This window comes from Thalassophryne amazonica, chromosome 2 (assembly GCF_902500255.1).
Source record: "Thalassophryne amazonica chromosome 2, fThaAma1.1, whole genome shotgun sequence".
Taxonomy (NCBI): Eukaryota; Metazoa; Chordata; class Actinopteri; order Batrachoidiformes; family Batrachoididae; genus Thalassophryne; species Thalassophryne amazonica.
Window position 1 is genome coordinate 113,117,948 of NC_047104.1, and position 14,475 is coordinate 113,132,422.

The 14,475-nt window shown below is 38.5% G+C and overlaps 1 protein-coding gene across 4 annotated transcripts in view; it reads right to left on the minus strand.

The window, feature by feature from the left end:
* ankrd11 (ankyrin repeat domain 11) overlaps positions 1-14,475 on the minus strand; it is a 373,174-nt gene that overhangs the window by 285,753 nt on the left and 72,946 nt on the right. The window contains exon 1 of one of the 4 annotated variants that reach the window (XM_034192115.1): positions 1,184-1,198. The exons of the other annotated variants lie outside the window; for them this stretch is intronic. The gene's annotated coding sequence lies outside the window, so the exon portion shown is untranslated. Of the gene's footprint in view, positions 1-1,183; positions 1,199-14,475 lie in introns of those variants that run through there. 4 annotated transcript variants of the gene reach the window in all.

A 14,475-nucleotide genomic window follows, 5' to 3' on the forward strand; every position in this document is an offset into this window, starting at 1 on the left:
ATGGATGGATGGATGGATGGAGTTTTTCCAATGGATTTTGGGTAATTTGGGGGTGTTAAATCTGAATCTGGTGTTTGTTTTTGTCAATCACATCACGTTTTGAGATATGAAAACATATTTCTCGTATCAAGCACTGAAGCAAAAGCTGCAGACTCGCACACCTCTTCGGCACCATAAATGATATTACGGCTCCTGTTCACATTTTGCGAACCTGGTTTAAAAACTATGCTTTTGAAGCTGCTTTTGTGCATGAATAGTGGCGTCAAACTCATGAATGAATGAGCAACTTTTGCACAATCCATCAATAAGGAACATGCAGATTGCAAAAAAACGTGATGTGATACTGGAAATTTGAGCTAAGATTTGGATTCAGCACCCCAAAATTGCCCTACATCAGTTCTCAGTCTATGTAAGTATTTATTTATTTATTTTAACCCGTGTTATTTTGTCATCACAACCATATAGGGGTGAGCCATAAAATTATTGATAAAGTAGGAGAAATTCTTCCACCAGTCACATTTTGTTATCCTGCTATAAAAACAATATAATTGATGGCATATTATTTAATTTGCATGAGCAGCTCTTGCAGAAGGTGCAGTTCAGAGCGTACAAGGAAGAAATTTTTAGCTGACCACAAAATACATGCTAATACAACGTGATAATGCTCCATCATAAACACATCAACATGATCAAGAGTTTGCAGAACCAGAAAATAATTTGTTGTGTGCTCTGCTCCCCACCCACTCCTCTCCAAGCTAGGGCTGCAACAAACTATTACCTTGCTGCAGGCGTCTTTTTCCGAGTGAAGAACACAGTTATGGGTAGTTGTTGGCGCTCTTTTTTCTTCTGGGCGAGAAGACTCTTATAAACAGACACGCAGAACACAATGCGCGTACTCTCCCTTCGCGGTGCCGCGACCGGCCTGCTTGATGAGGACGCAGAACACAATGCGCTGTTTAAAAAAAGAAAAAAAAAAAAGCATGCAAAATTGGACTAAAAAAATCTGCGAAAGGTGAACCGCGTTATAGCGAGGGACCACTGTATTTGGATCATCGATGAATCTGATGGAATTTCGACATGATTAATCGGATTAGCGGGGAATTTTTTTAAAGATGTGCCAGGGAAACAATTTTTCTCTCCTTCCATCACTTTAACAACAGAATATTATTTGAAAACTTAATACTTGAAAATCAACAAATCGTCAAATGTCCCTTGGCTGCTGAAATATAAAATAATAAAGAATAAAATGGTTTATAATAAAGAACAAAAATAATGTCAAATGGTATTGCTTTATCAAAGTGCTGAGTTGCCATAAAACAACATTGAAACATATAAATGTTATAAAATATATGGTGAAAAAAAGAGGTATTTTTGTTGCTGCAAATGAGCAATTAGCATAACCAGTTAACCATAAAATCTAACTCAAAAACTGTAGCCTGACTCATATGTGCAACATTCTCTGTATAACCTATGTGGTCGTTTCACAATGACACAAATGACTCGTCTCTTTCACTAAAATTGTATTGTAGCATTGTTAGTTATTATTACTATTATTATTTTTGCTTTTATTATTAATATATAAATAAAATAAAAATTATAATTTGTAATACATTTGACTCTTACGACAACAAACACTGAGCCATTAATTATTATACAGAAAACAAATGCACAAACTTGCTGAAATGCCAGCAGCTTAATGCTAACTTTAACATTGAAAAAGCCATAGACATGCTAACGCGTTAGTATCGGCGTTAGCATAAAATACATCTATCAACTGTTTCAGAAGAGCATAACAGGTAAGTTTAACATAAAAAAGGTAAATATTCCTCACAGACATATGCTCTTCAGGGTTTTAGTGGGGAAAAATTAAGATAAAGCGAAATAAAACAAATAAAACCAATAAAGCAGCAGCTCGAAGCAAAGCAAAGCTCGGTTGATTATATGGAAAAAACGAAACATTTGCGGTAAAACAAAGTTATTTAGCAACTAATCGATGACTAAATTACTTGACAACTATTTTAATAATTGATTTTAATTGATTAACTCGATTAGTTGTTTCAGCTCTACTCCAAGCAGAGGAGGAAGCCAGCACAAGGCTGGCCCTGTCTTCACTCCATCCAGATGTCCACAGTGAGACCAAAAAAAAAAAAAAAATATATATATATATATATATATATATATATATATATATATATATATATATATATATATATATATATATATATTTATTTAATTTATTTATTATACAGAGCCTACAATTCAATGCACTCCAAACACTTACTCTGTGCCTACAAAATACACTGTGAGCATTATTATTATGTGTTTGGATATTATACCACAAAAATATATTTATTAAGCATGGAAAGAGGTTTGTTTACTCAGAGACATGCCTGCATGCAGATAAATGAGTGTCTTGAGCAAATAATTTAATTATTTAACTTGTGCGTACAAATTAATCCATCCAAACTGTGGGAACAGATTATATGGTGTGTGCACACATAGCGGTTATATATATATTTTCCTGTCCCCTCCAGTGTTGTGTGATATCTTTGTGTGTACACCATGGAAGTCTAGTCCTGTCAAGGTGTGCAGCATTTTTCTTTTTCTGATTGCTCTCCTTGAGGATTTAAACAACAGAAGCATCCATCTCCTCCAAGCACAAGTTCTTCATGGACATCTGGTGAACTCTGGCCACAGGTGAGTGTGATGAATGTTTTCACAGGCATTCTCTGGCTTTAAAATTCATATCTCTGGAAAATTAAATGTCAAATGAGCTGACTATTCTAAATAAATAAAGAATTATGAAAATATTTGTGTACTGCATTTTATTGTTGGTGCCATATGCCCTCAGAAGTTTTTAAACACAGGAAATTTAGCCTGATTTCACCTGCTGCTGAACACTCATATTTGACAGCCTGCCTGAAATGCTGACTTCCATGATATCATGTTTGGAACCGCCACCAAGAGAGACTTCTGCAATGTGTTTGTGTGAACGATAAAATCAAGTTTTTACAGTTCAAAATCTATGTTTTTTGTGGACTTTGACAGGGAATGTGTCAAAATGGTGAACAGGTGTGTTTTGGGAGTGTCCATGAAAACCAGTCATGTGTGTATTTGTTGCGCAATTTTCCTACAGGTAAGCGTTTGAGAGGAAAAGTAGAGCTTTTTTTATTTCCTGCGCCTTTAGGACAGACTGCAGAAATTAAACAACCACAGCTTCAAAAAACAGATTATCCTTTCCATTTGTGAGGCCAGGAGAACTCTCAAAGCGTATTGCCTCTACCGAAAGCCTGGAACCGGCTGTGTTTGACGTGCTGTGTCATGTCATGCTAAGCTAAACTGCCACGTGCAGAGCCGGTGCGTCTGGTGGAGGAATCCACCTCCATGTTTCTAAGTGCGACCATGGAGAGTTGTAGAGAAAGTGACAGCGGGTTTCACTGGTGATTGCTGTTGGACCGAATTAATGGGAGAGCCCTGACATGGACTGGCTCTAATGGGGCTTTCACAGTGACGTATTCGTAGAGCTGCTCATTACAGCGTATCGTCTATGCTGTAATGAGCAGCTCTCCGCCCACTTCACGAGGAGTTTTTTCTCAATACGTAGCAGTATGCTGAGGGCTACGCGCGTAGGATGGAAGAAATTAAACCTGTTTAATTTTCTTCAGCGTACAGCACAGCATGGAGCCTCCACGGGAGTCCACGCAGCGCCATGCTACTGTCCGCTATTGTGAGCCCGCCCACGCGCTGCAACACGGACTGTGCGCAACTTCACATCTCCCTGTTGTTCTTCTGGAGCTATAAATACTGCGAGATCGTTGCTTCACTTTATCATACTGGACGAGGACTGTTTCAGTGCCGCATCATTACATAAAACCGCTCTCACACACACACACACACACCCACAGAGAGAGAGAGAGAGAGAGAGAGCGCGCGAGCACGAGAGCGCTTTCAAATTCACTCAGATTCCTCTAAATAAAATCTCTCGCTCAGAGAGAGAGAGAGAGAGAGAGAGAGAGAGAGACTGCTTAAAATAAAACTGATCTTTCTCGCGCGCGCACTCTCCCTCTCTCTCAGAGCGCACTTCACAAAGGCAGAAAATAGCACTGAACTGGTGCAAGATGGCACACGCAACTGTGTGCACACATGAACACACACACGATAAAATCCCACTGAAAAAAAAAAAGGGGGGGAAATGGCTTTTTTGCAGCAAAAGAAACACGCTGTGCACACAAACACGCACCTATACGAACAGAATGAACACTCGAGGTACGCGCACACTCCAGGCGTACTAAAATAGCCACACACGCCGCAATACGCAGCTCTACTGTGGGTGTAAGTTTAATACTTTCCTGACATGATTTAATGTTAATTAATTTTACTGGCTCGATATCCAGGTCAGAATGGCATTTTAACACGTATTTTGCGAGTGTTTTTCTGCGTGTGTTCAGTCGCAAATCCCCACTGAAAATGCATTAACATCTGGGAACTTCGTCAATATTTTGCCCGGTTAGGAGGTATCATGTCGCTGTCCATGAAGGGACGTTCGCGTTTAGCAGGCAGCATTGAGAGTGCGGGACTCTAGTTGTCATATATAACCTCCTTGTTGGTGCCTCTGGCAGGGAATCTCAGAACGAGGCTCATCTTCCCAAAACCAGTGACGTCACCCGCCTGATCTGCTTAAATGGCGGCAGCCGGTCGATGTCAAAGCCTCTCGGACCACGACTAAAACAAGGTTTTCTGTTGATGTTTTATGGTCTTTAGTGTTTCTTGAACTATCAAAAGAACGCATTTTTTGTGTTTATTTGTGCCATAAATAATCCGTGGGCATTTCTGTTCCCCTTTAAGAGGTCAAAAGGTCACATTATATTTCCTATTTTTATGCTTATACAGCCGAGGGTATTTTAGCATTGTGTTATATTTTTGCTTTTATCAGCAATATGAGGGCCTGCACAAGTTAAAGAATTGGAAGAAATGATTTATAATCTGGTATAGAAGTTTTTATAAGATAGTATTGACTAGCGTGAGATATGCCCTTTAAGCATAATTTATAAATGACACAGCTTGTTTGAGACCTGTGACAGGGGGCCTTAGGGCTTAGGGCTTTATGAACTGCATCCAAATGCAAGGCCAACATTACATGTGCCTGTCTCAACAAGTCTAGACATGCTCCAAAATGCCAACTTTCCTATTTAAACTTGTATATAAATAAAACGCCACAAATTATGGTACGAGATGCCAAAATGGCTCAAAATAAGAGGTTCACTGGTCCTCCTCACCTGTACAGAATATAACAGTTTTTATGGAATCACTGGCAGAAAAGTTGCTGCAGACACTCATTGACTGAATTCATCATGTCTATGCATGCCCTACTAATATCAACAAAATATCTGGAAAAAGAAGAGTTGAGCTGGCCAAAAGAACAGAAATTTGTAGTTAGTTTCCATATAGCATAGCTTTACACCAAAAGTGTCGCCCTGACACTATGTGGCTGCAAAGCTGAACAATCGGCAATCAGCATGCATAATATGAGCAAATGTTTATTTACCATATCACCATAACGACATCTCTGCATATATACTTGTTCATCGGTTTGTTTTCTAGACATGTCTATATTACATAACATCTCAAGGCTCTGCCGTGTGCATTGCTTGTGTGGCCACATTACTGATAAACACAGCAGGTTTGAAACCATCAGGGGATTTACCTGGGACATGTGGATGTACACAATGGAACTAACCTACAAATTTTTCAAAGAGTACCTGCAAGTGAGAGACATGGTTGAGACCAGCTTTAGTTTTAAAGGGTGGCCTTGAAAAGAAATGAGAGGCTGCTTTCGCAGCTGACAAGCTATGTCTGCAGAAAAGGATAAATCTGTTTGGAGCACAAAGAATGGCACTGCAATAGTGAAAGAAGCATTTGGTCAGAGCAAATGCAAGTTGTGCTCATTAAACCACTTGCAGCAAGTGCTGCAACACTCGTGGTGCCACTGAAACAATAGTGAAACTGTGTCCAATTTGGATCGGACACAGTTTTTAAGATACGGATCAACAAAAATTTAATACATAAAAATTAAATAAACAATTAAAAAAGACAAATGCTACTTTGCTTTGTAGTTTTCAAAATAATTTAATAAGCAATGAAAACAACTAACTTTTTTTGGTCCTTAATGAAAACAAGGTGTCTCATATCTTACAAAACATTTTAAAATGTAATACTTGTAATAAATTACAAGATGACCAGTATCGGTCAATAAAAATAGCCAGTCAAAATCATGAAAATCTATTTTTTTCTTACAAAATATGAGGATGTCTATATTGGCTGGTGAAAAGGGAACAATAATAATCTAATTTATAATCTTTAATAACCCTGCAGGATAAATACATTAATCCTGTTCCAAATTAATTCAGTCAACACTGTTTTTAGGGAGGGGGGGAATCTAGAATACTCATTGTTTTCTGGAGCGGTGGAACTTCAGCCACATCGGCTACACATGCACTTCAAAGCATGTTGCTCAGTTCAGTCGGCTCAGAGCTGCACAGGGAAGAAATAACGGACACTTAGCCCTCAACTACTTTAATGTTTAACAGATTCTTTCTGTGGTTGGATACAGAAGTAAGCTGAGCCTGTTGTCTGTAGCGAAACACGAGGCTGTTAACAGGCTGAGCACGAGTGTGCAGCTACGGTGGGAGCGACAGTCTCTTCACAAGGTTTTAAAAAAAAAAAAAAACTGGGTATGTGAGCATGAAAGTCTGCTGACAGCAGCACAGTGTTGACAACTCATGTTAAAAATCCTGTTGTAGTGGGGCAGCATAACAATTTTTTTTCATAAGAAACTGGCATTTGGTGATAGAAGCATGATGATTGGCACAGATGTAGCCAATCATATTACAAAACAAATGTGGACATTGAGCCATCATGAATTTTCATCATGGTGACCATGACAAGCATTTTTCAAAATGAAGATTGAAAACTGCTCCAACTGCATTGAAAAATACACCACATTTCAAACAATTCTGACACAGATATACCTTTTTTGGAACAACAATTCCAAAAAAAAAAAAGGTTAGTTTGGGCCATCTATGACTGAATGTTACAAGGTACAAACAGGATTTTGATGAAATTTTTACCACAGATAGATATTAGGCCATGGAAGACTCCATTAAATTTTGGAGGTGATCCGGATCTGGATTCTGGATCAAGATTTCACTTTATATAGGCTTTGAAAGATTGCATCAAAACTACTTCACATATTCTCACCAAATTTGCAGCACAGATAGATATTATGGCATGGAAGATTCCACTGAATGTTGGAGGTGATCCAGATCAGGATTGGCAGATGTCAGAAATCTCTGATTGCATGTATTACTCCATAAATCCAAAACATTCAATCACAGATAGTCCAAACTATAACTACTCCAAAAAGATCTATACCTTTTTGGAATACTTATAATCAGACAAATAATGTGGTATATTTTTCAATAAGATTGGAGCATTTTTCAATGTTCTTGAAAACTGGCTGCCATAGGTAACATATTGAAAATTCATGATTGTCCAAAGTCCAATTTGATTTGGAATAACTTTGCCTATATGTATAGCACATTTCATGCTTTTACCACAAAATGCACAGTTAGGCTATTTTGGCAATCTGCTTAGCCATCAAATCTTTATGCCGCATTCACACCAGATGACGTGACGCCACAAATTCACCTCCCTCGCCTGGCGATGGACACGCCACCATCGCCCGGTGTTTCACTCTGCTTTCGCAGTGAAAATTCACCCCGATGCGTCATCAAATAGGAGGAGCTTCCATTCCGCTCGCCGTCAAGTCAACATGCCAGACCTTGATCACACGGAGCAAGTTGATGTGCTCTGTTTGTTGTGGAAAGCTGACAAACGTCGTCAGCGGCGCCATCCCTAGCTTCACAACATCTTCATGAGATGTTCCCAATTCAGGGAATTTCATTATTTGCTGCAGGAGCTGCATCTGGATGACGGCCGCTTTCAGCGGTACTTCCACCTCTCCAGGACCCAGTTTGAGGACCTCCTGCCCTGTTCACGCACGCACATGTGAACTCTGTCACAATTTTGTTATAAACCAGTCATCACTTGTTTTATTATACATCTGTGTAGTTAATAAATAAAATAAATCGCCGACGATTCGTTCACATGTGCACGTGAAAAAAAAATGGCTACTGCCGTTACTGTGCTGCTGCTGCTCGCTCTCCCCTCAAACTCTGTTATAATTGTGAAATAAAGGACAAAAGGGACATGCTCACAGGCTGGCTGCCAGAGACAGGACATGTCCACATCAAGTATAAACTCCAGACATCTCCACGTCACTACATATCCAGTCCCCGACTGGTCATTGCAACGCGACAAGACGAAAAAGTTCAGATTTTTCAACTTGGGGAAGAGGGCGACACGACGCAATATTGCGCCACAAATGTGCCAATCGCTCAAAATCGCTTCATTTGTGTCGCTCCATTCGCGTCCATCGCGTTGCATTGCGTGGCTTGAACTTTTGTGGCACCACAACGCGTCCTTCCATAGGGATTACACAGCAACCTGTCGTCACCATCGCTCACGTGTCGTCCGGTGTGAATGCGGCTTTAAAGAAAAGGCAGGAGACGTCAGAATCTGCTTGACAGATTTTGACTCATGTCAACACAGATCCTCCACCTCCTATTATTTTGATGGCACATATCTTTGGTGTTACATCAGACATCTGTGTTAATGAAGGTAATGTGTCATTAAAATGAATGTATAAAAAACTTTTGACTGTTCTGTCAGACAGTCAGTGTTGTCTGCTCAACCAGGGATGACACTGCATATTCTTGGAGGAAAGTAAAGATAAAGGCTCCAAAAATAAGTTCATATTTTGGTGTCTTTTTGTCTTTTAGTCATCTCATTCCAGAAGCCGCTCCATTTCCACAATCTGAGATTATTAGTTCCTATATTGTGCAAATCATAATCAAGAGTCAGAAATACAGATAAGACCATGTTTCCCTCACACTTGCCTCCCAACTGATCCCCTTACTGAAAACATCTAAAGAGTTTTTTGTTCCATTTCCGTTTTGTTTTGGATTAACTAGAGACCTGCGATCAAGTTCACAAAACGATATCCACCACTCACCACAGTATTATTTGCGTGGATTATATATTAGGGGTGGAAATCTCTGGGCACCTCACAAATCAGTTGTAATTCCTTCCTCTATCTCCCTTAGATTTTATTTTTTCCACTGTGTGACTACGTGGTATTTTGCAAAGCAAACTCATTGTAATGATCCATAATGAATTTACTTCCAATACATTTTTAACAGCTCATTTTTTAAATGGCTCTAACTTTAAATTCTACAACCCAGGGGAGCTGCCCCCTGAGAAAACTGCCTGTGTAAGTGCTGGCCACATGTACATGACTGTGTTTGGATTGTTATCATTCATACATGTGTCTGCTCATGTATTTTCCTTCTCATCTTCAACGAGACAACCTGCGCACACATGTGCTCCAACACAATGCGTCACAATGCAAACAGTTATAGAGACAATTTTAGGTGATCAGCTATAAATGACAGCCATAAATGACATAAATGACATGATACACAGCAAATAAGCTATTTATATGTTTCCTAGCCATTTAGGAAAGGAGAGGTCAGCTGAGCCTTTATCATGGTGACAGAGGGTGGAGATAAAAGTGGAGATTTTCTTAGGCAATGCAAACAAGCACTCTGTCACATAACCATTTTGATGTTTAGATTTTGATGTAAAAACTGCGTTCAGATGTAGCCAGAACTCGCCATTAGGTGCTTCTTGTTCTGTAGTGTGTTGCATATAGTCCCAAAACAGGTGGGTTTTCCGTTTCATTACAGTGCATCACACCTGCAGCTGCTCCGCATTGCCTCCCCAGATAGACAGCTCGATGTAACAGAGTGCCTGTAGCGAAGCCATATGGAAAATGTACTGAAACAGAAAGGACATTTCTGTATCAAAAGGAAAAAATGACTCCATTAAAGGTTGAAAAACACGTTTACATAATGAACATGAAAACTACTCGTTAACTGTGGCCAGCAGCCACATTCCAACTGCTTGCATTTAACATTTAGAAAACCAATTACTGACCTTTTGAAGAGATTAAGAAACGTCCGATGTCCGAATCAACTTTTTCACCCACGCCTATGTTGTTACGTAAAAAAATCAAATCAAATCTGCTCCTTGGGAGATTTTTTTTTCCTTTAACAATAAAGAGCTAACAACTAACTTTAGCGTTTTTGTTTTTTGTTTGTTCCCCGGGAGCAATCCCATTTTAGCACTGTCAAAAAAAAAAAAAAAAAAGTGTTCCTTGTGTGATGTTTCTAACAAACAGCTAACTGCTATCTTATGTTTACCACTCACTAAAACCACTGACAGTTGAGTTTTGTTTACATTTTATCTAAATCAGCTGACTGCAAAGAGACTGCAAACCCATCTATCTGCTCTCCCTGAGAAAGTGAAAAGCATTCCTCTGTCTGACTGCCTGAAGGTAATGTAGTAAGGATGCAGCGAAGGTCTTTCTGAAAAATTACAGATTTTCACTTTAAAGGACATGCCACACATTTTAAATACCGGCTAGCAACACAATATGAAAGGATTCATAACTGTAAGTCTATTCGTGCACATAATTGTGTCGCTGATGTATTTTATTGCTAATTATCCCTCTCGCTCAGTGAGTCAGCAGGTGCATTTCCGGAAAACGTCGTACTCTGTATTTCTCGCCATTTCTTGGCGTGTGACATACATTTTAGGAAAAGCAGAAAGATCACAATTGCCGACTGACAGTGAAATGAATGCTTTTACACCTGATAACAAAGCCTCTGAGCTTTCATTTGAAAGTGATGGCTCAGATTTATATAGGATGTACAGAGAGTACACGACACTTCACCCCAAAACTCTTATTTTTTTTAAGTGAGTCTGTGAGATATTGGATCTTAACGTATGCTGAATCTGCTGTCTGTGTCCACAGGATGCCATTTTACTGCTGCCATGAACACGCAAGTAGAATGTCTTCACAATGCTGTTTTTACAGACTGCCTGAACATGCAGATGTATTTCTTACATTGGAAAAAGTCAGAATACGTTATTTTCAGGAGATAATGGACTTTCTAACATGCCAGAATCGTGAAGGAACTGCTGAATGTCTTTTGGCCTTTCATGTGTGCCATTCTATTTTAGAGCAACTGAAAATTACAGAACTTTTTTTATGAAAAAAAATATATATATAATGCTGTGTGGACACAGGGACAGTAGCCTGTTACGAGTACAACTGTACAAGGCTTATCACCAAAACTGTCATCAATTTAAATCACGATCCTGGTTTGAGATTGTGTAATTGTGCAGCCCTCAACAATCACATTACTTTAACACTTGTATTGCTGAGCACCTCACATTTTTTGTATGTATGTTGGGGGAGAGCGAGCACCACCGGACAAGAAAGAAATTCCAGAGAAAACACCAAATAAGTCACTGCTGAGTGATTTTCAACCAAATGTGGGTTAACAACAGCCTGCCACACTGCACTAATCTGGCAAACAAGATGTGATCATCTGTGATCACCAAGGCTGTTGAACAAACTGCTCTGTGGTAATAACTGCAAGATAGAGTAGAACCTTTAACAATTAACTGTTGCCTTCATCATTTTCCTCAAGATTTAGCTCAGTCGTTCACATTTCTGTAGTGCTATAGCAACACCGGTCTTCAATAACCTGCAAACACACAATCAGCATTCTTCATTCCAAACATACTGCCGTACTTACATGCAATCTACACATGCATTAAGAAATAAAGCTTTAAGTTGATACTACTGACAATACAGAAAATAGGATATATTTTATAATTTGATATATTTCAATGACACTGAAAACATCAATATTCATGGAACGCTGGTGGGGTCCAGTTACTTAACATATGCTGTGGTTTGCAATGTCCCCACATTTGATTCTTGGTCTGGTCCTTTTGCTGGCTCACTTTATTTCTCTCTCCCCTTTTTCCTATCACTATGAATTAAAGGCTAACCAAAGATTAGGTTGACGGTAGAGTTGGATGTGAAATTTGACTATTTTGGTTGCTGAGCAGCAAGCAGCTGGCATTGAATCCTACTGAGATTGAAACTTGCAATTACCTTGTCCAGCATGGAGAGCAGTGTAATAACAGTAGCTACAATGCTGACCATCCTAAAAACAACTGGTTAAAATGTCACTATGAAAATAATCAATAGCTCTATTTATTTAACCAGGTAAAAAAAAAAAAAAAAAAAAACACTGAGATTCAAACTCTCATTTCTAAGTGAGACCTTAAGACAAAAGTAAGTTCTTTTTGCTTCTTCTCCTTTTTTACCCAAGGCCAAAATATGTCCGTCCATCTGTCCGTCACAGAAATCCAGTCCCATTACTACCAGAGTCTTCAAATTCACCGGGAACATTCTTGGGACACAGATCTTGGAAAAGTTCAAAGATGGCAAACCTTGACCTATTTTAAGAAGTCAAAAGGTCACATTCTGTGTCCTATTTTTATGCTCATACGGCCGAGGGTATTTTTGCATTGCGTTATATTTACATTTGGGGTCGCCACATGTATATTTGGCACAGGTCTGATGCCAGATGCAGTTACTGTCACAACTAAACATTAAATGGAGAATGGGCATGGGTGGTCTTTAAAAGAGAACCTTCTGTTTTGGTAGCAAGTGCAGTAACTACTTAGCCACCTCATTGAGACCTTGTGAAAGACGCAGCTCAAAACAATTTTCAAATCTCGACCCCCCCCAAACACTTGGAACGGTAAAGAAGAATTAAAAAAATAAAAAAATCAGCAGGATCTTTAAAACAAACTATGCTAGATGTGTGAAAAACAAGGACAAATGCTGAAGCCCTAAGAAAATAAAGTACCAATCTTTATCAAAAGACATTTTCGATAAAAAGCAGAAACTTTTGGAACCCAATGCCTAATGTTATTCATGATAACCCACTGATTTGTGAGCAGGACGCTGCTGTGATGTGCTGATTTCATCCAAGATAATGCAATGTTGGCACATGTTATGATATACCAATTAATTAGACAATGTACTGCCAGAATAAACTTTTTTGATCCAGTTCTCATGTGTCCAAGTGTGGAGTTAAAGATATATGGGTAGTTTACAAAAAAAAAAAAGATGTGCATTAAAAAAATAAATAAAAAACACTAATGATATACAATCTTTCAAAGTGCATTATTGCACATAAGAGATAAGATTTTATACATTTGACACTGGGGAGCAATAACATATCTTTAAAAAATGAAAATTACACATTACAGTAGCTCGGTTAAAAGAAAGTGCAACAAGCAAAATACAGATCATACAAAAAAGGACATAACAGATGCATAAAAACAACACACAAACACGCTCACACACACACACACACACACAGGGAACCACAGGGGGGAGGGGTGGGAAAGCTTTCTCCCCCACCAAAAAAAAAAAAAAGAGTGTGAGTACAGTCATGCAGCAGCACTCCAGGTGGGAGTATTGTAGGGGAGATCGGGGCCAAAATAAGATTTTACACTTATATCCCTCTGAAACACTGTTGCCTGCATTTTGATGGCCAAGTTTTGTTAAGTGAAGCCACAGGTTTGTTTTTTATCTTTCTGACAGTCTTACTTTAAAGCCAAAAGAAAGAGGCATCAGACCAAAACATGGAAGAGTGTAGAAATTGTGTCACCGCACAGGAGCCAATTTATGCATAGTAGTTTACTGTACAAAATCCTTACAAATGTTTTTTTTTAACTTCAAGATTAATTTGATTACTCTACATTTTGAAGTTTAAAAAAAACACACCAAAGAAGGCCCTTTATAAGTCCATAAAGCAAAAGCAACAGCGGTTTCGAATCCTAAACAGTCCTAAACAGTTTCTTAAGGTGATTTTTCCATCCCATTACGCTGAAAAAAGATCCTGCTGAGAACTGTGTTGTATGTACACAGTCATGTTTTAAAATGTTAAGATTATAACTAATGATATTATTTGTATAGTCTCATTTAGAATAGTGAAATAAATAAAAATGAAAAAAGTCTATTTAAATCAATAAAGGTCTATTAAAATGGGGGGGGGGGGGGATCAAAATCATTACTTTTTAGAAAAAAAGTCAATGTTTTCAATAGCCCTGTTCATACAGCAATACAAGAGTTATGTATTTTATTTAAAATTTTTAAAACATAGGACATCTTGTTTTGATTTTATATTCCGGACCACAGGCAAAGGCTCCTTGGTTTCATTGCTCTTCATGATTTTTTTTTTTTTTGTTGTTTGTTTGACTGTTGTTTTATTTTTTGTTTTAAATGGGAAGCAAAGTAGTATGTCTTTTTTGTTGTTGTTGTTATTGCTGATCCAAAAGATTATGCGATCCGCAGCAAAAAAAAAAAAAAAAAAATCTGTATCCAATCCAGACTGTCAGCTTTGTGATCTGTGAGACCCG